Raw genomic sequence first — 25075 nt, 5'->3', positions numbered from 1 at the left:
AATATTACCTAGGGCGATAATTGGAACTCAAATGGGCGATATTGGGAACAACCTAACTCTCAAATGTGGCGGCCTCCACCCTCGGAATTGAATAGCAAACCAAGAAACAAACTACTCTAAAATGTACCCTGTTACGGTCGCTATCACTTGAACTTTATTGATTATACTAAAAGTAATGAAACGTGTTTATTAACTCATCGTACACGAAAATAAGAAAAAATTCCCAGAGAAAATAAAAAATAACACAGGTGCGTCTAGTTTCCACAAACAACTGAAGGAGAAAGCTTCGTAGTTCCGGTAGTGGCCACCGGCTACCAGCATTAATCAAGAGAAACAGTGGTAGAGGTGATATTAGGAACATAGGCCATAATTGGGCCCCCCACCCCAGTGTTTCTCAACCGCCAGATTTCCCCTCTTTCAATAAAACCTTTATGATAGCTTTTTTTCCATATATTCGGGAAATAAAGCAGTTTCATTAGTAAATTGAAAATATTGACCACTGATGTAATGATGTTCGGCGTAATGAGTTTTAATGCCTTAGATGTTAATCCATCATATCCTGGAGCTTTTCTGGGTTTTATTCCAGCGATATTATCCTGGATTTCTTGCGCTGTTACCGGATAAAATATTGAATTATCAAATGGTATATTTTGAGATAAGAAGTATTGAACATCAGAATGCGTACCATCAATAAAATTTTGGGATACGGTATTGTTGGGGGAAAATTGTCTTTCATAAATGTCCACAAATTCCTCCACTTTGTCAGAATCGTTGAAAAGGAGACTTCCCGCAGAATCTCTAATAGTTTTTGTCTTTTTTTGTATTTTAACTTGTAGTATATTTTGTATAAACTGCCATCTTCTGGTTTTGCCTCTTCTAACCATTGAGAAAAGCGACCATTTAGTAATTTACTAATTTCAGTTTTGACTGTTCTCGCTTTTCTGTTATATTGTGTTCTGTAGAAAGGGTCCCTTGTTCTCTGCCAAACCTTGCGAAGTCTATTTTTGATTTGTATCTCCTCTTTTAGCCATTTAGGTAATCCCAATGGATTTGGATTTGCCGTTTTTTCAGTTGTTGCATCGTTTATAGAATCTTTAATAGATCTGGTTAATTCATTTAGCATGTCATCAGCATTTTCTCTTGAGCAGGTATTTGTAGCCAAGATAGGATATTCTTGTAATTTATCCTGATATACGTTCCAATTTGTTTTCCTGATTTTAACCACTTTATGAAGAATATCAAAGTCCATTTTAATCTCAACCGGTAAGTGATCCAACACTCCAGCGTGCAACCGTTCTAACAGTTGTAACGCACGGGATATTGGCGCACTTTAGTAATACTGAAAAAGCAGACATGCCATTTCATTGACGGAGCTGCAAACGGAAGTACTACAGAGGCGGCACGAATGTACGGTGAGCGTTTTCCCCACAGGCGGCTGCCCAATCCGAAAACATTTTTGTTACAACTGTTAGGACGGTGCACGCTGGAATAAGGAGCTGGCATCCGTGCCTTTCATTCACAGTGACGCAGATTTGCATACGGTTTCTTCCTTCCCAGGCTACATTTGCATGCGTGGTGTTCTTTTTCTCCCGATAAATTTCAACAGGAATGCCGTTTTAACGTTTACGGAGTGGCCGTTTTGAAACGCGCGAGCGCGTTTGCGTTTCATGTTAGACCGAAAAGAATCCAGTCATCGGAACCGTGAACACGTGTGTTTGTGCTCCATAGTATTGGAGTCCAAAGCATTTATCACTTTTGGCTCGACGTATATGTTCAGTCTTTTTGACAACAAATAATGTCTAAAATATCCGGATCATGTCTGGTGATTCTGTGATGAAATGTTGGTTCCCCTGACGCACTTGAATTCTTTGTTCTTCACAAATTTTTTTTAGCGTTCTCCCCTGTCTATTGTGTTTTTTACATCCGAAGGAATAGTCTTTACAGTTCATATCACCCATAATCAAGCAGGTGTGGTTGCAGTCGAAAATATGTTTCAGATGTTGTAAGTCAACTGTATTGCCTGGTGGTTTATAAATTGAAGTTACTCTGATAAGTTTACGATTATTAATTTGAATATCAGCCACTATAGTTTCCATTGTACTTGATGGATTTATGTCCACTAATCTATAATTGAATTTGTTTTTTATATAAATTGCCACTCCTCCATTTCTTCCATCAGTCCTGTCTTTTCTTAAACAATTATAATTTTGTATTTTAGCTTGCCAACCAGCTTTTAAATGTGTCTCCCTGATACAGCATATATCTGTTTTCCTGCCAATTAGGAGTTCTTTTAATTCTGCCATTTTGTTGATTACACCATCTGCATTCCAATGGATAATTTCCAATGGTCTTACCTCTGTATTCATTGTAATAATTCTTGTATGAATTTATTGAATGCTTCTTTTAACAAATTTATCTTGATTTCTATATTTGAAGCTGCCATGAATCTCCAACCAAATTCCATCACTATTCTCATGAATTTTTCCATTATATGTGAGAAATCCCATTTAGATTCACTTCTTTTTTCTTCATTATTATCACTATTTTCCCATTTTGTGTGTTGATTTGAAGACAGATCTTTTATTTGGAATTTATCATTATTTCGTTCAAAACCCTTTCTCTGCTGCCAAAAAATTCTTTCATTTGTTGGAAAAGCTCTTCTGTCTTCATTAAATTGATTTTCCTTGTACACCATTTTTTGGTCTTATATTCTCCTTAATTTGTTCTAACAGTCTCCCACCACTGTTTTTCGAGAATGGAACCTCTTGTGTCTTGTTTTTTTCATTGAATTTCAGAGCTTCACCTTCTTTTCTCTCTTCCTGCTGTTTTTTCCAAAAATTATCACCATCAGACCCATTAATTTTCTTATTTTCTTGTTCTTTTGATGAATTTGTCCAATTTGAATTTTTGAGTCCATTTTTCCATTTTCCTTTCAAATTTGGATTTATCCAGGTTCTATCATTATAACTCATTTTTATATATTTTTCCCTTGTTTTTCTTCATAATTCTCCATAGCCTTTCCATTACCCAGTTTTTTCCTTTCTTCACTTATTGGCAAATCTGATCCATACCTTACTGGGATTTTAGTCATGATTTGTCTTTTTTGGATTTTCTTGATGTTTGCCACTATTTTGGTTCTGAGGGATCCCAAAACCTCTGTTTCTCGGATTCATTTTACAGCCCGACCAGGAGCTGATATGATTTCCTGCACAATTAACACACACACCAGGTCTATCTTCCCTTTTCTTCAAACAGTCCCTTGTTAAATGACCTTGGCTACATTTCATGCATCTAGGGGAATTATTACACGAAGATTGACTGTGAAAATATCTCTGGCATCGATAACATTGAATAGGCCATCCTCTTCTTTTATAAGACTCAACTCTTACAGCCATATTAAAAAAACTGTCCATTTGAAAGATTTTTTCATTTTCACTTTTCTTTGGCATACCAACTAAAACCATTGGAAGTGTTTTCTTGTTCCTGAAGCTTATCAACTTGCTTATTGAGGATATTTCATAACCCAATTTTTCCTGATTCTCTTTTATAATTTCTGTGCTACAGGATTCATGTACATTTTTTATGACGATTTTTAATTCATCTTGGTCTTTAATCCTGAAACTGTGATATTCATAGTTATTTGCACTAAGGAAAATTTTTACTTTTGCCCAATCGTGTATTGATTCTATCTGAAGAACCCACGTATCCCTTTTTTGCAAACATTTGAATTCTCCTTCACAGACTTCATTTACTTTATTCCTAAGAACCGTCCAGTCGTCTTAAGAAGTCAGTAAGAAATATATCAGGCGTTTTGAAATTATTCTTTATTGCTTTTTTAGTGTCTTTATTAATTACTGTCTGAAAATTGTTTTCACCATCATCTTGAATTGTATTGGTGTCTAGAGGAATTTCGTCATCATCGGTATTTTCTATGTCTGAATCATCAATACCCTTTTGGGAGAAACCCTTAGCTGAGGGGGCTCTAGCATTATTGTCCTGTTTCCCAGATGTACTTGCCACTATCTTCATATTCACCATGTTTTTTTCTGTCGAAGGTTCTTTCTCCTTCACTGTATCACTTAATCTTTCTTCAGTATCATCAAATAACGTACCGATAATCGGGGGATCAGATTTCATAGGCACAGCATCAATAATAGATGAATCATCATTTAAAACTCCTTCGTTTTCACTATTCAGACCCTTGTTGTCCCTTATTTTTGCTATAACTTTGCCCACATTTTCTGATCTTAACTCATTAATTCTCTCCTCCGTTAGATCAGCATTTTTACTTTCTGGGGTATTTGTTTGTGTAGTAGTGTATGTGAATCCCTTTAAGTTTAAAATACCACTAGAAATACCCTCACAATCTGATGCAGATTCAGAACTAAAGAAATGAACCTCTGAGTTTGCCGCACTTCTTGCATTTACCTTTGATTTTCGTCTGTTTACCTTACTTTGAGGCAAATGACTACATTCATTTTGAAAGAATGCAACGACCTTTTCCACTAGTTCAACCTGTCTTTTGATCATCACCTTAGTACTCTTAGCACTATTACATTTATGATATAGATCTATGAGTTTTCTAAGTCTAACGGCATCCCTACACACCGTACTACCAATCGGCAAATTATCATCATATTGTCTGTTGATCTCTACCACCAATGTTTGAAACTTATCAAAAACATTTTCCTCAAAAGTATCTGCTGTTGGGTTAGCGTATCTGGTTACAGAAATTAACGCCGCCCACGCTGCTTTGATATTGACCGATGGCGTATGGCCAAGAGCACAATGGAAATCTCGTTCCATTTTAAATTTTAATGTCTCCTACGAAATTATACGTCACAAAAAAGAAATTTATAGATTCCCTGAAAAACACTCAAAAAATTTTATGTTCTAGAAATTTTAGAGACACCGAAAAATCAATTCCCCCCCAAAAACAAAGTTCGTGTACAGAAAATTAACTACTATCTAGACCCCCAAAAAACAGAAATGGCGCTCCATAACAATTGCTCACCCTTTTCCAGCTATCAGCTATGAAGAAACCATCGCCGGAGTTTTCGGCCACCAAAAAGTAACTACGCTGAATAATCATCGACCGCCGGCCCTCACGAGATCTTGACACTTTCTTTACCGATGACTTGTTCAATTGCCCACAGCCGCCAGCGTCCGGTATTCCTGATCACTCTCACTAAAGTTCCGGAATATAAAGTCCTGGATATTCTCCACACGCCTGTGTTGTCCAAGCACACGATCAAAACCTCTCCTGGATTCAGTCTGTCGGTAGTCGGTAACGCCGAAGCCTCCAGCAGCAGTAAGAATCAGAACGTCTCTGATTTCGCTTCCAGCCACCACCACTATTCACTTGAAACAGCGTTTGCGGTAATGACAAACAATCCTTTTTGTTGACAACGCAGCGTGACACAAGTTGATGCTTTACCTGCGTCTTGTCACTATTCCATCAAGATTTTCTCCGTCAGATTGGTTAGACGCGACTTTTCCCGCGTAGAAACCACTTAGCAGGAGTGCTCCTTAGGCCTATCATTATAAGGAAACCACGTGCTATTTCCACGAAGCCTTTAACGATCGTAACACACGAACCCCGCTTTCGATTCACTCGCCGTAACTTCCCATATGTTCAGAAAACATTCCTATATGCGCGGACATATCACGCGATACTTAAAAATCCCTCGAAAATATTAAAAAATCAATTTACTATGGAGCACAAACACACGTGTTCACGGTTCCGATGACTGGATTCTTTTCGGTCTAACATGAAACGCAAACGCGCTCGCGCGTTTCGAAACGGCCACTCCGTAAACGTTAAAACGGCATTCCTGTTGAAATTTATCGGGAGAAAAAGGACACCACGTATGCAAATGTAGCCTGGGAAGGAAGAAACCGTATGCAAATCTGCGTCACTGTGAATGAAAGGCACGGATGCCAGCCCCTTATTCCAGCGTGCACCGTCCTAACAGTTGTAACAAAAATGTTTTCGGATTGGGCAGCCGCCTGTGGGGAAAACGGTCACCGTACATTCGTGCCGCCTCTGTAGTACTTCCGTTTGCAGCTCCGTCAATGAAATGGCATGTCTGCTTTTTCAGTATTACTAAAGTGCGCCAATATCCCGTGCGTTACAACTGTTAGAACGGTTGGAGGCTGGAATAACTTCACAGGGCTGGCGTCGGTGCCTTTTATTCAGTGTGACGCAGATTTGCATACGGTTTCTTCTTCCCCAGGTTACATTTGCATGCTTGGTGTTCTTTTTCTCCCGATAAATTTCAACAGGAATGCTATTTTAACATTTCTGGAGCTTCCGTTTTGAAACGCGCTAGCGCGATTGCATTTCATGTTGGACCATGCATTCTTTGATGACAATTGTTTGTATTGGTGTATACTATCACCTCTTAAGGTTTTTCCCATATTTTCTGAATCACTTTGTATGTTTTCATTCATTGGTATGAGTGTGTGTTTGTGTGTATTTTTTCCCACACATTTTTACACGCTTTGACCACCGCCCTCGAAATTCCCACACGAGTCCAAGTTGCCCGCTTATATATTCTAGAAACCTTAGTAGTATACGGGGCGCTTCCGCGTAATTTTTCGGCATGCTCAATAGTGATGGGCCCTCCTTCCGGTCTTATCACTTCCCCTCACTCTACCTCTTCCGGGGGATTTTCTTTGTGATGATAATGTTGCTTTGCCACTTGTCTTTTCCTTCGGTTGATGATGCTTTCTGGTTACCCACTAGTGTTCAAATAGTAAATTTTGCTGCTTCGATCTATGCTACGAGAACTCAGAGAAGAGCCTCTATTAATTTTATAAACAAATATAAGTTATTTATGAAACGAACCAAAAAAAAAACCGCGCAATTCCGTCCGCCTTAGTGAAATGGCGTTATTCTTTTTGGTCATCGTCTTCGGATCTTTAAGAGAATAAATACCGAAAATAAGAGAATATGCTCACACGCACACATTTGGGGCCTTTCAAGTATTACGTAAGCAGATTTTTAGCCATTTTTGACCCCACCCCCCTTGTCAGCAAAAGTCAGCAAAACACTGACACCCCCCCCCCCCGTCAGTAAAATTTCGTCAGCAGCTTTGAATATTTAATATCGTCAAAAAGGGCGGTTGATGACGTAAGCAACCTTCAAAACCCCCTTCCCCCCCCCCCCTTGTCATCAAAAGTCAGCAAATCCGAAACCCCTCCTTCCCTCGATGCTGACGTAATACTTGAATGACCCCTTTCCTGTCTTTTTCTCTCCAATGATGTGTGTTTTGATGACGAAAGCATGTCTCTACATGCATTGCCCCCCCCCCCTACACTCCTGCCATCACTGTGGTTCGCCGATATATTCCTTTTCCCCCTCTTATAGCCACTAGAATAAGGGTCCTTATACAGTCGCCTTAGCCCCTCTAGTTGTCAGAATGACGTCGTCATCCTTTCTTATATATACTGAATTATGTTCGACTCTTTTTTTCACATTTGGGATCACGTGATAACCTTGTTTATAGAAAAGTGTTATTTGCTACTCTTTCCTTCAGTGAGTACAAAAAAAGTGATATTTTCCTGTTTATAAAATATATTATTTTCCACCTCTAGATACCGACAAATGCATCATGTACTAACACCCTTGGTGGGAGGGGAAGGGGGTAAGTTTTCAACCAATAGCAGACGTTGGTTCTGAACGCGTGATTTTCGCTGAGATTTGTAGATACCCGATTACATTTAAAAACTATGCATGATCAAGGAAGCACTATAACTGAGGATATTTCCGCCGCTACATGGCGCCACCGGCAGTGTCGTTCCCCCTCCCCCGATTTTCATACTTTTCGAGCCAGACTTGCTGTCTCCTGACGGACTTTATTTTTTTTCATCAATGCCATTTTTGAGTTAACGCAAGGGGGCGTTATTCTTCATTTGCATGGTGACCGTAATTTAAAACGGGACATTTTTTTGTATGCAATGCACCGCTATTAATGTATATTTAAAAAAAGAAAAATTCTACAACTCAAATTGTGACGTCATAGCAACAGAGCGCTATTATTTTTTTATAATAATCTAGAATAGGGGTCTTCAACACGTGGCCTGCCAAAACATTTGGATCGATTGACGCAATATCATTCAAAAATAGGGTAAAATGCAGATTTCAACAAAAAAAAAGTCACCCAGCTTCATATAGACTTATAACAAAGACAGACTGATCAGTATACAGTATTTAGCTTTTTAATAAAGCCATTAACGCAAAAAAAACCACACCATACACCACTTCACCATAAATAACTTCGAGTACATCCTATCCACCTTGAGTGGGAGGGAATTTCCATGGTATCGTATTTCTTGGGAGCATGGTTGGGAAAGGGTGAGCAGGTGGATGTATACATCTTGATTGGTTGAAAGAAGGATTTGTACAATATTGTGGTACAGTTAGTTTACTTCTGTTTTTGGTCTTTGAAGTATTTTAGTTTTTAAACGAGTGCACAATGACGAACCGTAATAGCAAAAAAGGAAAGTTGAAGAAAAAGTGAGATTTTTTCAAGAAAAGTGGTCATTCTTTTATTTTTTCGTCGAACAAAAGGCTGAAGCAGTTTGTTTACAATGAGATCGTAGCCATGATGAAAGAATACAATATTAAGAGACATTACGATACCAAGCATAGTGATAAATATTATGGATTGAAACGACATTTTCGAAGTGAAAAATTCGATGAACTGAAATCGCAGCTGAACTGTCAACAGTCACTATTCTTCGGAAGAAATGAATAGTCTGAAAATTGTGTTCGTGTTAGTTATATAATAGCAGAAAAAATTGCGAAACGTGGGAAGCCCTTCGTTGGTGGAGAATTCGTTAAAGAATGTCTTCAGTCTTGATGTGCTTTGCCCATCACAGGCTCAAGCTGTTTCGAACATTGTTTGTCTGGTGTGACAGTAGCAAGACGCGTGGAGGATCTGTCAGCAGATGTATTCAAGACCTTTAAATCCAAATATGAGGAATTTTTCTGCTTTAATCACTAGCTATGGATGAATCGACGGATGCAACAGATACCGCACAAGCAGCCATTTTCATTCGTGGTATTGACAAAAACTTCAAAATTGTCGAGGAGTTAAGCAGTGTCGTTGCACTTAAGCATACCACACGAAGTTCCGACTTATATTCAAGTTTGGAAAAAACATTAGCCAAATGTGAGTTGGACTTAGGGAACATATCTGCCATAACTGCAGATGGTACTCCCTCTATGACCGGTCAGAAGAGACAGGGGTAATCTCATTGTCAGATGCCGAAAAATTAATGCATCAGCGCCTGTTTTCCTTGAAGGAGGAAGTTGATGAATTCATAAAACCCAAAGGAAAACTTATTGGAGAGTTTCAAGATAAAAAGGGGGTGAGAGATTTCGCATTTCTTGTCGATATCGCTGGTCATCTGAATGATCTAAACCAGTGGTTCTCAAAAGGGGGCCCTAGGATATTCCAGGGGGGCCAAGGATGAAAATCTCGCGAAAGGGGAGCCACGGCTGCTGATACGGGGGCCACGAAGAAAAAAAAAGTTTGTGAAATTAAATTTTTTTTAGTCACTCTGACTAAAAAAATTTAATTTAAAAAAAAAAGCATGGAATATATTTTTCGCAAGTTTTCCGCTATTCGAGTAACATTAACATGAGGAAGGAAATAAAAAAGTGGTTCACGTAATCTCGGTGGTTTTACGACTTGGGGGGTGACAGTAGGCCCTGACACAAACTATAGAAGAGGTTTAAGCAAAATGTAGTAACTGTAAAGACGGAAAATTGTGTGTTTGAAGACTTTTCATTCAAAGAGGACTGCCAGAAAGAAAGCAGACAAAGATTTGTTGACCATTCATTGACATTCTTTTGAGTGCTGGTAGTAAATGTAATCCAAGAAGTAGACGGGTGGAAAGTGAAAGCTTGTAAAAAACCCATCGTTTTCATGCAATTACAGACGGATAGCCATTTTGTTTAGTACAAAGCTATCTTCAGCCGGCACTGGGTGGTCTGATGGGGAATATATTTATAAAAATCGAATAAAGAATGATTTTGCTCTGGGGTTTTTTTTAATGAATTTTGAGGGGGGCGTACCAATTCATCGAATCTGCTGAAATGAAATAAAGTCGAATCCAGTTATAACGAACTCCGAGAGACAAAATCATACAGGAGGAATAATCAGGGGCGGCTTAAGCGAGGGCGGCAGCGTAGACTTTAGTTAAGACCCCAAAATTTAACACTGTAAAAATTCACATGACATCACGCTTTTGAGTCACACCTCGACAATGGAACACACCTCGTCAACGAAACATTGAGAAAATAGACAGATCCTATGACCGTAATACCAGGAACTAGAATGTTAGCTATCGAGGCGGCTCGAGACAAAATCTGTACCCATGCGGGACTTATTTTTTGGGCCTCTTGCCTATTTCCCCCCCCCCTACCCGTAGCCCCTATATTCTGCGTCAGGGCCCCAATGCTGGAATCTTTCGCGAGACCAAAGCCAGATTTCCCATGGAGCCCTTTGACAGTTAAGGATTTAGTCCCGGGCCCCAAGCCGGAACCCCTGTCAGCCCTACCTTTGGTGGGGGGGGGGGAGCATGCCCCTCCCTCACAATTTATCCAAACAATTCTTAACAAAAAAAATTTTCTCTGAACTGAAATTTTTGACCTTTAAAAGCGGGACGTATGGTCAAGCGCATTTTGCACGGTAAACTGATGATTTTTTATTTTGAGAAGAAAGCCACTCAGGTTTATCTCGAGGTCCCCTTCACTGTCCCCTGTCAGCCTCCCGCTCGGGTCGCCATTAGGGGCGTCATTTGATTCTTCGCACCCGGGCGGCAGGTAACTTCGAGCCACCCCTGGGAATAATACCCACGAAATTTAATTTTTTAAAACTACATTGCTGTATAACTTAAACTATAATTGCATAAAATTACTGTTGTTTCAATCGCAAGTGTTCATATGCCATTCCTTTCAATTTTACAGGAAAAACGTAATTTTTGCTGATTGGTTTCTATAAGCAATCCAAGCAGATAATATATTGGGACTTCCTCTAATATTGACACCACACCTTCAAAGTTTTTTTAATTGGTACTGTAATGCTTCCTATTAACTAGCCTACTACTTAAGCCTGCTGCTGGCCTGCAACATTCCAAATAATTTCAATGCAATTTTCCTACCCTGCAAGAACAATGTTGTGGACATTAGAAAAAAAATTCTAACAGGGCGTATGACCACATTTAAAGCAATTTAAATCCGTTAATTTGTGACTCATTGTGTCTGCTGATTTCTCAGAAAAGTGAAATAAATTCTCACACAAGTCTTCACTTTGAAATGTCCATAACCCGCTCAATGGTCTCTTTGTATCTGTCAACCTAAAATTTATGGTTTTTAGTGTTGATAATACGCATGCAAAACCAATTCAGCGACGTATTTTCACAATCTAAAAAAACCTGCGTGGATTTGATAGTTGGAAATGATGTCTAAATGCCAAAGATTTGGAGTTCGAGTAAAAATTAAAATGTCAAATTATTGAAATTGTACTTCGTATAAATGAAATATTTTAATATTGAAAGCTATATATAGAGATTAATCGTGACCGTAGTCAAGCGTCTCATAAATGTGGAATTTTGTCATGGAACTGGGAGTGAGGCGCAACACAAGTGGAATATCGAGGCATTTACGCACAACCGAGCCCCTCTTGGAAATTTTTCTTTTTTTCGACCCACCCTTTCTTCCTTTTGTTTCCTTCCTAAATTTATAAAAGTGAAAAGGACTGTTTTCAGATCAAATTGCCGAAGTTCAATTACTTTAGTGCAAAAATTATCAGATTTTTTCTGGGGGAAATACAGTCAAACTTATCCGGGGGATTATATAGAAAAGTTTTCGTGAAAACGATTTTTTTCCCGTTATAACGGTATTCTTTAAAATACGTGTCGACTGTATATCGTCTCAAATTATTTTTTTACGTGTATATGCAGGCTGCATGGGTAACAGGGCGTATGGCACTTTACTGGCGAGCCGTTAGTCTTAGAGACATACTTCCAGCTAGAAAAAGTATTCAGATCACGTGTCCAACTCAGATATGTCATTCATGTTGTAAGGGGTTGTATAGTTATAAAATAAAAAAACAACTTTTTATACCGTCCCCGTGTACCAAAGAACCCAATTAAGTTATTGCTCTGTCTTTCCCGATGCCAAATAAAATATTTTCACGTTTCTAAATGCAATATTCACCGAGATATGCGACTTCAAAAAATCAAAAAATTGAGGAAATTTGGCTAAAAACAGCAGTAAATGCTGATAAAATGGTTTCCCCGCATTTAATGCTGGTTTTTTTCCACCTTTCTTCGAATATCTCAATGAATATTACACTTAGAAACGTTGAATTTTTTTGTTGGAGATAGGGAAACAACTTTCCAATTGGGTTTTGCGGTACAGGGTGTCCGCATAAAAAGTTAACTTTTTTATTTTGATAATTATGCAACCCCTGGCAACATGAATCAATATCTGAGGTACTACACATTATTCGTGTAATTTTTCCAACTGGAAGTATTCCTCTAGGACCAATGGTTCGCCAGTAAAATGTCATATGCCCCGTTACCAATGCGCTCTGTATATTAAATATAGTGCGGACTGTTATGTGAAATATTGTGCTGTGTTTAAAAAACAAATATTGTGCTGTGTTTGAAAAACAAATATTGTGCTGTGTTTAAAAAACAAATATTGTGTTGTGTTTAAAAAACAAATATTGTGCTGTGTTTAAACCAACTCGCACGTTGCTTCGTTCGCCTCCGAGAGAGCGGCCACATTATGAACCAAAAAGCCACCTGAAGATAGCTTGTCATCCAACAAAATGTCAGATTTTCACCGTATCGAAATCAACAAACTGATAATTTTCTTATTTGAAAATCTGATTATTTATATTTTCCGGTGGGCTTGAAATCCTGATAATGAATCATTATTATGTTCACATGAACAGTTTTGTCACTGCGTACATGATTTCTCTGGAATGAATGGTTCAACCAAATATTTAAAAAATTTTCACACATATTTTAGTTCATTTTTTTAAATTCATAGTAACCATTCATACAACATGAACCTATATCCTTGATACATGTATTATTGTTGAAAACGATGTGAAAGATTGAACTTTTCAATTGTGATTCATTTGTGTGGCTACTCCCTAATTATATACTACTTTTATCCGCATGAAGAGAATTAATAAAACTGCTTGCTACCACTTTTTTCGATTTTTATCACTATAAGAATGCGTATTTTGGAAACTACAACTGGCATTTCTCAATGAAACCATAATCTTTTACACAAAAAAAAACTAATTTGGAAATAATACAAATTTCATCCAGTACAGTAACTTGATGACATTATGACGTCTTCAAGCGCAGAGTTTACATTGATTGAAATAATGTATTCTATTTTTTTTACTGTATTCTATTATGTTTATTTTGCTTTTTCGTTATTTTCATAAATTAAAAATTAATCAAATTAAATTCAAACATACGTATTTACAGTTCAGACAATTTTTGAATAACAGATAGTTATAATAATAATAATTTTCTACCCCCCCCCCGTTTTCCCATTAGAAGATATCTAATGGGAAAACGGGGGGGGGGTAGAAAATTATTCATGTTTGCGAGGGGTGCCACAGGAATGAGAAATGGTTGAAAGGGGGCCATAGACAAAAAAAAGGTTGAGAACCACTGATCTAAACTACCGCTTACTGGGAAAAGACCTACTTGTCCATAATCTTTATGACAACGCGAAAGAGTTCGAAACTAAATTGGTCCTTTGGGAACACCAATTGCAAAACAAAAACTGCATGTATTTTCCTAAATTGTTGGAGTTGGTAAATAGATCTACAACTTGGAAACCGGACGATTATGTAGAGTGCATTTCAAATTTGAGAATGGAATCCAGAAGCAGATTTTCCGACTTTCGCGAGAGCGAAATTTCAATGAAAATATTTTCCTCACCATTCTCGGTCGATATAGAAAATATTCCACCAGAGCTACAATTAGAATTTGCAGATGTGCAATGTGCAGACCTCGCAGCGCTCCTATTTTTCCTATTTTTTAGAAATGTCCTCCTATTTTTCCTATTTTTTAGAAATGTCCTCCTATTTTTCCTATTTTTTAGAAATGTCCTCCTATTTTTCCTATTTTTTAGAAATGTCCTCCTATTTTTCCTATTTTTTAGAAATATCCTCCTATTTTCCTACTTTCATCGCAGTTGCCCTATTTTATTCCAATTCTCTCCTACTATTCCTATTTTATCCCTTCCTGTTGTTTACGGCCAATATCTCGCTACGAAAATTCCGAGAAACCGCAAAATGTCACTGCTTTCCATCCCTTTTTGACGTGCTTTATTCACATCACAACTCGCTACTGAAAAAGAGAGGGGAAAAGAAAATGTTCAGTTCCACCGGAGCAGGGAATGACAACAGCTGTATCTTTTCACCCCCGCGCTATATAGTCAAAGTGCTAAAAACTGATGTCCAGTGGGGAAAGCGAATCTGTTTGGGAGATCGGTTGCTGTAAATAAGGCAAAAAAAGGGGGGGGGGGGAGGCTCTGTCCACACACGACATTCCATGAGAGACTATAATAGGTTTAGGTTATAGGTTTCTCTCCCGGTATCTCGTACGATCGTTCAAAGCCGGGTTTTCCTAGCAGGCGTTTCGCGCCACGTAAACCGAACTGGATCATTTCGCTTCAGCAGAAATGTGTTGCATAATCACGCCGCGCATTTGTGTTTTCCAAGCGTGGCGCATCAGATCAGGGCGGCTATATTTAGTATATGGCCCTGGGGTCAGCTATTCCATCGGCTGTATGCTCCGGTTTGAAGGGAAGGGAAAGAGAACACAACAACAAAAAAAAATGAAGAGAAGGTCGGTGAAACGCGCGGCACACGATGCATTCAACTCCTCCAGAAGCAATCCGCCAATCACGCCCGACGTAAAGCGTTGTCGTGAGCCGTATTGCGCTCCGTAGGAAACAGTGCGTTTCTTATTGGTGAGTGGACGGCGTGTCGCGCTGGGTGATTCACGTTGCGCTCGGCATGGAAAACCTGCTTCTAAGAAAACCCGGCTTTACGGGACAGAGCGTGACCTACGTGAGTGACAAGGCCAACTCAATCCCCATCAACATACCTCTGACGTCACCAACCTTGGGGCTAACCGGATCGGAACGTGACCTACGTGAGTGACAAGGCCAACTCAATCCCCATCAACATACCTCTGACGTCACCAACCTTGGGGCTAACCGGATCGGAAAGACCCCTAGTCAAAGCTGTATTAAGAAGCTTTGCCCCTAGTAGAAACAGGTTCTTCTGCCATAATGTTAAGGAAACTCCATTACTCTGTACATTTTCCTTCTAGTTCTACGACACAAAGCATGTTGAGGAACATTTTTTTCCCATGAATTTCCAGTTTAAACATCAAATTAATAGTTGTTATATATGTTGTGAAATATGCCACAAACTTGTTCAGTAGTAAATTGTAGGGGAAACTACAAAAACGGCCCCAAAGTAAAGGTGTTCGGTTTTCCGAAAGAAGAGCAACTAAAAGGCAAGTGGTTGAATGCTATAAAGAGGAAAGACTTTACTCCAACAAAAAACAGCAAGGTGAGCTATGTATTTTTTTCTTCACGTGAAAAAAAATTATTACGCGCATGTTTTTTTTCTTTTAAATTGATTACGTATTTTATATTCTATCTCTATATTCTGATGTGATGTCCTAGCAGTAAGGGAGGATCTTCTGGGACCGGTATATAGTAAATTTATAGTGTAAAAAAATTTACACAGGCCTATTTAACACTGGCAATAGTGAAATATAATAATTACAATTTTGTATGCATTTACTTAATGATACGATTATATTAGTTGACATAGGCGTACGCAGAATTTTCTCGGGGTGGGGGGGTTTAAATTTTTTCTTACAAAATAACGCTATAATCTCGGCCCCCTTTGCGTATGCCAATGTTAGTTGATAATTATTGTTGATTTAATGATAACTCTACAATATATTTTCATTTTAAACGTATAGGTATGTGAGAAACATTTCAAAGAAGACGATATAATCAGTGAAGTGACGGAATATGATCCTAAATCAGGAAAGGAAATCACAGTGAAGCTTCAAGTGTCACGACCAAGAGCAGGAGCGATTCCCACAATTTTTCCTGATTGTCCGAGCTATATGTCTTCCTACAGTCGCAGTAGAGAAGCACCAGAAAAAAAGAAAAAAAGAAGAGAGTTTCAAAATTTCAATAAAGCTATAGAAGACAGCAGAAAAGAAAAAGAAAGGTTTGAGAAAGAACAATTTTTGAATACTTTAGATGATTTGAAATCAAAATTAAGTGTTATTGATAGTAAAGAGTGGAGCACAATAGTTAAAGAAAATAGTGTTATGTTTTTACTGATTGAGCAATCACCTGCTCCTCAGATTAGCTCATCAGTTGTAATTGACAATGAGTTAAATGTTTCTGCATATATTAGAAATGTGCCTGTACCAAAAATTGCAAATATAAATTTACCGGTGAAAATTAGTAGCTGCCAAACATTGAGTGAAATTTTGATAGCCTTAATTGCTGTGTGTAGCATTTCAAAATCTGATACTGGCAGTGATAATATCATTCTTCTTTTGAAAAATTTATTGGAATATTTTCTCAAAGAAAATTCTAAAGATGAGTTCTTAAATTTTTTTTATGATCAGATAGTTTTGAAATCGTCTAAAAAACCAATTTATTCCCCAGAAATGATAATATTCAGTACCTTGATTCACACCCTGTCACCTCATACATATAAATTCATTAGACAATCAAACAAACTAATTTTTCCCCATACATCAACTATTCAAAGGTTATGCTCAGACTCCAGCTTGAGTCCTCATAGTGAACAAAATGATTCTGACTTTCTTAACTATCTAAAACAAAAAGTACCACATTTAAAACCACCTGATCTAAACATAATCCTAATGATAGATGAAATTCATTTAAAATCATATTTGGACTATAAAGGAGGAAGTATTGTTGGCATGTCTCATGATTCATCAAAACTAGCATCCAGTGCTCAAGTGTTTATGATAGCCAGTGTTACTTCTTCCTATAAAGATGTTGCTCATGTGCTCCCCGTGAAAACAATAACTTTTGATAAATTACATAATTTCATTAAAAAGCTAATTCTTAACTTAGAAAATATTGGATTTCATGTGTTTTGTGTTATAACAGACAATAATGCCATTAACAGAAAATCTATGTCTCAGTTTGTTAATCCACCAAATTTTCAATGCATTTACCCACACCCTGTTGATCATGGAAGACCATTATTTTTTTTAATTGATCCTGTTCATCTTCTAAAAAGTATAAGAAATAATTGGATAAACCAAAAGAACCATCAAAAATGTATGTATTTTCCATCCTTTGATGGCATGACAGACGCTCAAAATTTTCACACTGCATCCTTTAATTCTCTCAGAAAATTGTATGAGTGTGAAATGAACGGCTTGATCAAATACGGCTATAACTTAACGTTAAAAGCTCTTTTCCCATCATGTCTTGAACGCCAAAATGTAAATTTAGTCCTAAAAATTTTCAATGAAAGTATCATTAATGCCCTTTTAGAAATTGGTGAAAAGAAAGAAATTCCACACTTCAAAGACACTGCAAACTATATAAATATTCATTTAAATTGGTGGAAAATAATGAATGTCAAATCCAAATACATTGGAATTCGATTAAATGATCAGCTCAAAACCCCATTAACTTATTCAGCTGATGATGAAAAGTTGATATTTTTGCATAACTTTTTGAATTGGTTGGAGGAATGGGAAAAGATGAAATGCACTACAGGCATGTTAACAAAAGAAACACACACTGCACTAAAAGTAACCACATATGCTATAATTGAAATAACATCATATTGTAAAAATGAGCTCAATATGGATTACATCCTTCCAGGAAAATTTCAGACTGACAATCTCGAGCTCAGATTCAGCTTATATCGACAAATGGCAGGCAGTCATTATCATATAACTATTCGTCAATTGTTTGAATCTGAAAACAAGCTGAGAATTCGAGCAAATATGAAACTAGGCATCATTTCAAAAAAATATACAATCCCTGTGAATGACATAATTTTAAATGATAATTTTGGAGATATAAATTCAATTGATGAAAGATCTGAAATAACCAATTTTGAAGTAGATGAAGTAAGAGAAAATGAAATTGAACAAGCACATGAATATTTACCTGTTTTGGCATACATAGCTGGGTACTGTGTATTCTCAGTTTTGAAAAACAGTAAATGCGATAGCTGTAAAACTATATTAACAGTCGATAAAGAATTTGATTTTGAAGAAATTCACAGTTTAATTATGAAATTCGATCGTGGTAAACTTCTTTTTCCATCATCTGCAGTAGTGAATGTGGTGTTATATAGTTATCTGATTATTGATAAATTACTTAGCAATAAAGAAAATGAATTATTGAAAAACAAAAACCATCGAAACCTTCTATTCAAGGTTTCAAAGAAATACATAACTGATGAAAATCTGTTTGTGTTTGATGAGTTTTGTTCTTTTGGACACAATGCAACAGAAATTTTAAGTAAAATTTTGTGGTCATCTACAAACATATTTTTGAACAACTTCTGTAAGCAAAGAAACGATTCTTCAGTCGAAAGAAAAAGTCAGAAGCGAAAATTAAATACTTTAATTTCGCAATAAGATGCTCTAGATGGATTCTTTAATCATTGGTGCTGTTACGTAATCGGTTATAAATACTTGTATTTTTTGCTTGTAATTAATGTGATTTTTGTGCATATTGTATATATAATATTTTATTTGTGTGTGTGTAACAGTAAATAAATTTCTAAATTTGAAATTTCAGATGTGCCAAACATTTGCTTTTATTATCTTGAAATAAAAAGTTTGTTATATCTGATCATTGATGTGTTTTAGTTTACTTACTCAAACATAATTTAGAGAGCTTTAAAATGCATATTGTTTTTTCAAAAACTGATATAATATTCTGACTATTGTTTTAATGTTCGCATTTATACACTTCTCAATCCTCTATAGCAGCGATTCTCAACCTTTTCTGACTCGCTTTTCAGTGTATACTTTCTATGGCGGAGCCCTGTTTAGTATATTATTTATTGGCGGTACCTTTTTAGGCCTCTTTTTTTTGTTAGTTTATCAAATTTACTGATTTATTTTATTATCGTCGAGTGGTCGCGGAGCCCGCACCGGTTGAGAACCGCTGTTTGGTGTATATCTGAATATACTTGGCAAATATATAGTCGGAAAAAGAAAACTCATTATACCAATTTATTTTAACGTATACGCAAATACAATACTTTTCATCCAGAAACAGTGGATCCCGTGTTGGCACATTTTTTGAGATTTTGCTGGTTGCTAAGCAAGATTTTATCGATTGAAAGATAACACGGTAAAATAAAGGCAAACTGTACGTTTCATCCTCAAAGCCATTGTAACTAATTAAAATGCCCATTAAACTTAATTAAATTCCTGTGTTGATGCAAGGTTTAAATTGGAAATATGCTATCACAAATTTCATCCGTATTTGAAGAAATATTCACTATGTTTTTATGGAAGTGAGCCACACACATCGAGGTTAATATTCCGTCAAAAACACAACCTTAAAAAGAAAAATCCAACAGCTAAAGAGAGAATTTTTCCCTGTCCAGCGACGCGATGCCCCACGAGTGCTGACGTCATTTTCGATTGAGGGGGCCTTGTTACTTTCGAAGGTCACGATCGGAACGTGACCTTCGAAAGTAACAAGGCCCCCTCAATCGAAAATGACGTCAGCACTCGTGGGGCATCGCGTCGCTGGACAGGGAAAAATTCTCTCTTTAGCTGTTGGATTTTTCTTTTTAAGGTTGTGTTTTTGACGGAATATTAACCTCGATGTGTGTGGCTCACTTCCATAAAAACATAGTGAATATTTCTTCAAATACGGATGAAATTTGTGATAGCATATTTCCAATTTAAACCTTGCATCAACACAGGAATTTAATTAAGTTTAATGGGCATTTTAATTAGTTACAATGGCTTTGAGGATGAAACGTACAGTTTGCCTTTATTTTACCGTGTTATCTTTCAATCGATAAAATCTTGCTTAGCAACCAGCAAAATCTCAAAAAATGTGCCAACACGGGATCCACTGTTTCTGGATGAAAAGTATTGTATTTGCGTATACGTTAAAATAAATTGGTATAATGAGTTTTCTTTTTCCGACTATATATTTGCCAAGTATATTCAGATATACACCAAACAGCGGTTCTCAACCGGTGCGGGCTCCGCGACCACTCGACGATAATAAAATAAATCAGTAAATTTGATAAACTAACAAAAAAAAGAGGCCTAAAAAGGTACCGCCAATAAATAATATACTAAACAGGGCTCCGCCATAGAAAGTATACACTGAAAAGCGAGTCAGAAAAGGTTGAGAATCGCTGCTATAGAGGATTGAGAAGTGTATAAATGCGAACATTAAAACAATAGTCAGAATATTATATCAGTTTTTGAAAAAACAATATGCATTTTAAAGCTCTCTAAATTATGTTTGAGTAAGTAAACTAAAACACATCAATGATCAGATATAACAAACTTTTTATTTCAAGATAATAAAAGCAAATGTTTGGCACATCTGAAATTTCAAATTTAGAAATTTATTTACTGTTACACACACACAAATAAAATATTATATATACAATATGCACAAAAATCACATTAATTACAAGCAAAAAATACAAGTATTTATAACCGATTACGTAACAGCACCAATGATTAAAGAATCCATCTAGAGCATCTTATTGCGAAATTAAAGTATTTAATTTTCGCTTCTGACTTTTTCTTTCGACTGAAGAATCGTTTCTTTGCTTACAGAAGTTGTTCAAAAATATGTTTGTAGATGACCACAAAATTTTACTTAAAATTTCTGTTGCATTGTGTCCAAAAGAACAAAACTCATCAAACACAAACAGATTTTCATCAGTTATGTATTTCTTTGAAACCTTGAATAGAAGGTTTCGATGGTTTTTGTTTTTCAATAATTCATTTTCTTTATTGCTAAGTAATTTATCAATAATCAGATAACTATATAACACCACATTCACTACTGCAGATGATGGAAAAAGAAGTTTACCACGATCGAATTTCATAATTAAACTGTGAATTTCTTCAAAATCAAATTCTTTATCGACTGTTAATATAGTTTTACAGCTATCGCATTTACTGTTTTTCAAAACTGAGAATACACAGTACCCAGCTATGTATGCCAAAACAGGTAAATATTCATGTGCTTGTTCAATTTCATTTTCTCTTACTTCATCTACTTCAAAATTGGTTATTTCAGATCTTTCATCAATTGAATTTATATCTCCAAAATTATCATTTAAAATTATGTCATTCACAGGGATTGTATATTTTTTTGAAATGATGCCTAGTTTCATATTTGCTCGAATTCTCAGCTTGTTTTCAGATTCAAACAATTGACGAATAGTTATATGATAATGACTGCCTGCCATTTGTCGATATAAGCTGAATCTGAGCTCGAGATTGTCAGTCTGAAATTTTCCTGGAAGGATGTAATCCATATTGAGCTCATTTTTACAATATGATGTTATTTCAATTATAGCATATGTGGTTACTTTTAGTGCAGTGTGTGTTTCTTTTGTTAACATGCCTGTAGTGCATTTCATCTTTTCCCATTCCTCCAACCAATTCAAAAAGTTATGCAAAAATATCAACTTTTCATCATCAGCTGAATAAGTTAATGGGGTTTTGAGCTGATCATTTAATCGAATTCCAATGTATTTGGATTTGACATTCATTATTTTCCACCAATTTAAATGAATATTTATATAGTTTGCAGTGTCTTTGAAGTGTGGAATTTCTTTCTTTTCACCAATTTCTAAAAGGGCATTAATGATACTTTCATTGAAAATTTTTAGGACTAAATTTACATTTTGGCGTTCAAGACATGATGGGAAAAGAGCTTTTAACGTTAAGTTATAGCCGTATTTGATCAAGCCGTTCATTTCACACTCATACAATTTTCTGAGAGAATTAAAGGATGCAGTGTGAAAATTTTGAGCGTCTGTCATGCCATCAAAGGATGGAAAATACATACATTTTTGATGGTTCTTTTGGTTTATCCAATTATTTCTTATACTTTTTAGAAGATGAACAGGATCAATTAAAAAAAATAATGGTCTTCCATGATCAACAGGGTGTGGGTAAATGCATTGAAAATTTGGTGGATTAACAAACTGAGACATAGATTTTCTGTTAATGGCATTATTGTCTGTTATAACACAAAACACATGAAATCCAATATTTTCTAAGTTAAGAATTAGCTTTTTAATGAAATTATGTAATTTATCAAAAGTTATTGTTTTCACGGGGAGCACATGAGCAACATCTTTATAGGAAGAAGTAACACTGGCTATCATAAACACTTGAGCACTGGATGCTAGTTTTGATGAATCATGAGACATGCCAACAATACTTCCTCCTTTATAGTCCAAATATGATTTTAAATGAATTTCATCTATCATTAGGATTATGTTTAGATCAGGTGGTTTTAAATGTGGTACTTTTTGTTTTAGATAGTTAAGAAAGTCAGAATCATTTTGTTCACTATGAGGACTCAAGCTGGAGTCTGAGCATAACCTTTGAATAGTTGATGTATGGGGAAAAATTAGTTTGTTTGATTGTCTAATGAATTTATATGTATGAGGTGACAGGGTGTGAATCAAGGTACTGAATATTATCATTTCTGGGGAATAAATTGGTTTTTTAGACGATTTCAAAACTATCTGATCATAAAAAAAATTTAAGAACTCATCTTTAGAATTTTCTTTGAGAAAATATTCCAATAAATTTTTCAAAAGAAGAATGATATTATCACTGCCAGTATCAGATTTTGAAATGCTACACACAGCAATTAAGGCTATCAAAATTTCACTCAATGTTTGGCAGCTACTAATTTTCACCGGTAAATTTATATTTGCAATTTTTGGTACAGGCACATTTCTAATATATGCAGAAACATTTAACTCATTGTCAATTACAACTGATGAGCTAATCTGAGGAGCAGGTGATTGCTCAATCAGTAAAAACATAACACTATTTTCTTTAACTATTGTGCTCCACTCTTTACTATCAATAACACTTAATTTTGATTTCAAATCATCTAAAGTATTCAAAAATTGTTCTTTCTCAAACCTTTCTTTTTCTTTTCTGCTGTCTTCTATAGCTTTATTGAAATTTTGAAACTCTCTTCTTTTTTTCTTTTTTTCTGGTGCTTCTCTACTGCGACTGTAGGAAGACATATAGCTCGGACAATCAGGAAAAATTGTGGGAATCGCTCCTGCTCTTGGTCGTGACACTTGAAGCTTCACTGTGATTTCCTTTCCTGATTTAGGATCATATTCCGTCACTTCACTGATTATATCGTCTTCTTTGAAATGTTTCTCACATACCTATACGTTTAAAATGAAAATATATTGTAGAGTTATCATTAAATCAACAATAATTATCAACTAACATTGGCATACGCAAAGGGGGCCGAGATTATAGCGTTATTTTGTAAGAAAAAATTTAAACCCCCCCACCCCGAGAAAATTCTGCGTACGCCTATGTCAACTAATATAATCGTATCATTAAGTAAATGCATACAAAATTGTAATTATTATATTTCACTATTGCCAGTGTTAAATAGGCCTGTGTAAATTTTTTTACACTATAAATTTACTATATACCGGTCCCAGAAGATCCTCCCTTACTGCTAGGACATCACATCAGAATATAGAGATAGAATATAAAATACGTAATCAATTTAAAAGAAAAAAAACATGCGCGTAATAATTTTTTTTCACGTGAAGAAAAAAATACATAGCTCACCTTGCTGTTTTTTGTTGGAGTAAAGTCTTTCCTCTTTATAGCATTCAACCACTTGCCTTTTAGTTGCTCTTCTTTCGGAAAACCGAACACCTTTACTTTGGGGCCGTTTTTGTAGTTTCCCCTACAATTTACTACTGAACAAGTTTGTGGCATATTTCACAACATATATAACAACTATTAATTTGATGTTTAAACTGGAAATTCATGGGAAAAAAATGTTCCTCAACATGCTTTGTGTCGTAGAACTAGAAGGAAAATGTACAGAGTAATGGAGTTTCCTTAACATTATGGCAGAAGAACCTGTTTCTACTAGGGGCAAAGCTTCTTAATACAGCTTTGACTAGGGGTCTTTCCGATCGTGACCTACGTGAGTGACACTTTCTACGTGAGTGTTACTTTCGAAGGTCACGGACAGAGCCCGATCCCCCGTCTGGTTTTACGTTACGGGGGGGGGAGGGGGACGAGCCGTTTAGCCGCTTGCTAAACCCAGTTTTTTTAACTTTCAGAAATAACTTTGGGTTTCTTTATCTTCGGAGTCATTAAAGTATTACGTCAGCATCGATGGTGGGGGAGGGGGTGTTCCGATTTGCTGACTTTGACGACGGAGAGAGGTGTTAGGATGTTTACTTCAGCACCCACCCTTTATACAAATATGAAATATTCTTAATGGCATCTTACCATCACCACCTAGAGATAGAAGGCCTTCGCACTCTGCTTGTGACGTCAAGTAAAAGTAGTCCATTTTCCATTTTCCCTCAGAATATTCAGGGGAAAAAAATTCCCTGCTCGTGCCAGTATCATCGTTGCGAGGAAAAGAAATGATCGGGCTCAGAATTGGCGATTTCTATGCCCCACATCCAATCACTATGCGATATTTGTGAGTCAATCAGGTATATTCTACGCCAAAATAAGAAGAAACGAAATAGGATGCTGTGGTTCAAAATGTGGCAAACTTGCTAGGTAGTCTGAATGACGTTTATGGCAAACACTGCAGAGGCCTTCTATCTCTAGGCGGTGGTGATCTTACTCGGTGCGCCAAAAACGAGTAAAACTTTTCGCTAGTTTGTGGGCACCTGAACTGACATTCTCCCTATTGAGTCCCCTACAGAGCCACTTTAGTGATCTCTAAATAATT

At 36.5% G+C, this 25075-nt stretch overlaps 2 long non-coding RNA genes across 2 annotated transcripts; one reads left to right on the top strand and one right to left on the bottom strand.

The window, feature by feature from the left end:
* The first annotated feature begins 15193 nt into the window (after positions 1–15193).
* On the top strand, positions 15194–18952 carry LOC149072945 (uncharacterized). The gene is made up of 2 exons (XR_016194428.1): positions 15194–15635; positions 16057–18952. It is a non-coding gene; the product is annotated as an uncharacterized LOC149072945 (long non-coding RNA).
* Positions 18953–20623: 1671 nt separating this feature from the next.
* LOC149072944 (uncharacterized) lies at positions 20624–24290 on the bottom strand. The gene is made up of 2 exons (XR_016194429.1): positions 23941–24290; positions 20624–23519 (listed from the first exon to the last, which is right to left on the bottom strand). It is a non-coding gene; the product is annotated as an uncharacterized LOC149072944 (long non-coding RNA).
* Positions 24291–25075: the final 785 nt, after the last annotated feature.

This window comes from Pholcus phalangioides, unplaced genomic scaffold (assembly GCF_987345545.1).
Source record: "Pholcus phalangioides strain wild (caught in Gottingen) unplaced genomic scaffold, Ppha-v1.0 ptg000017l_1, whole genome shotgun sequence".
Lineage (NCBI taxonomy): Eukaryota > Metazoa > Arthropoda > Arachnida > Araneae > Pholcidae > Pholcus > Pholcus phalangioides.
This window is presented reverse-complemented; position numbering and strand designations above follow the sequence as displayed.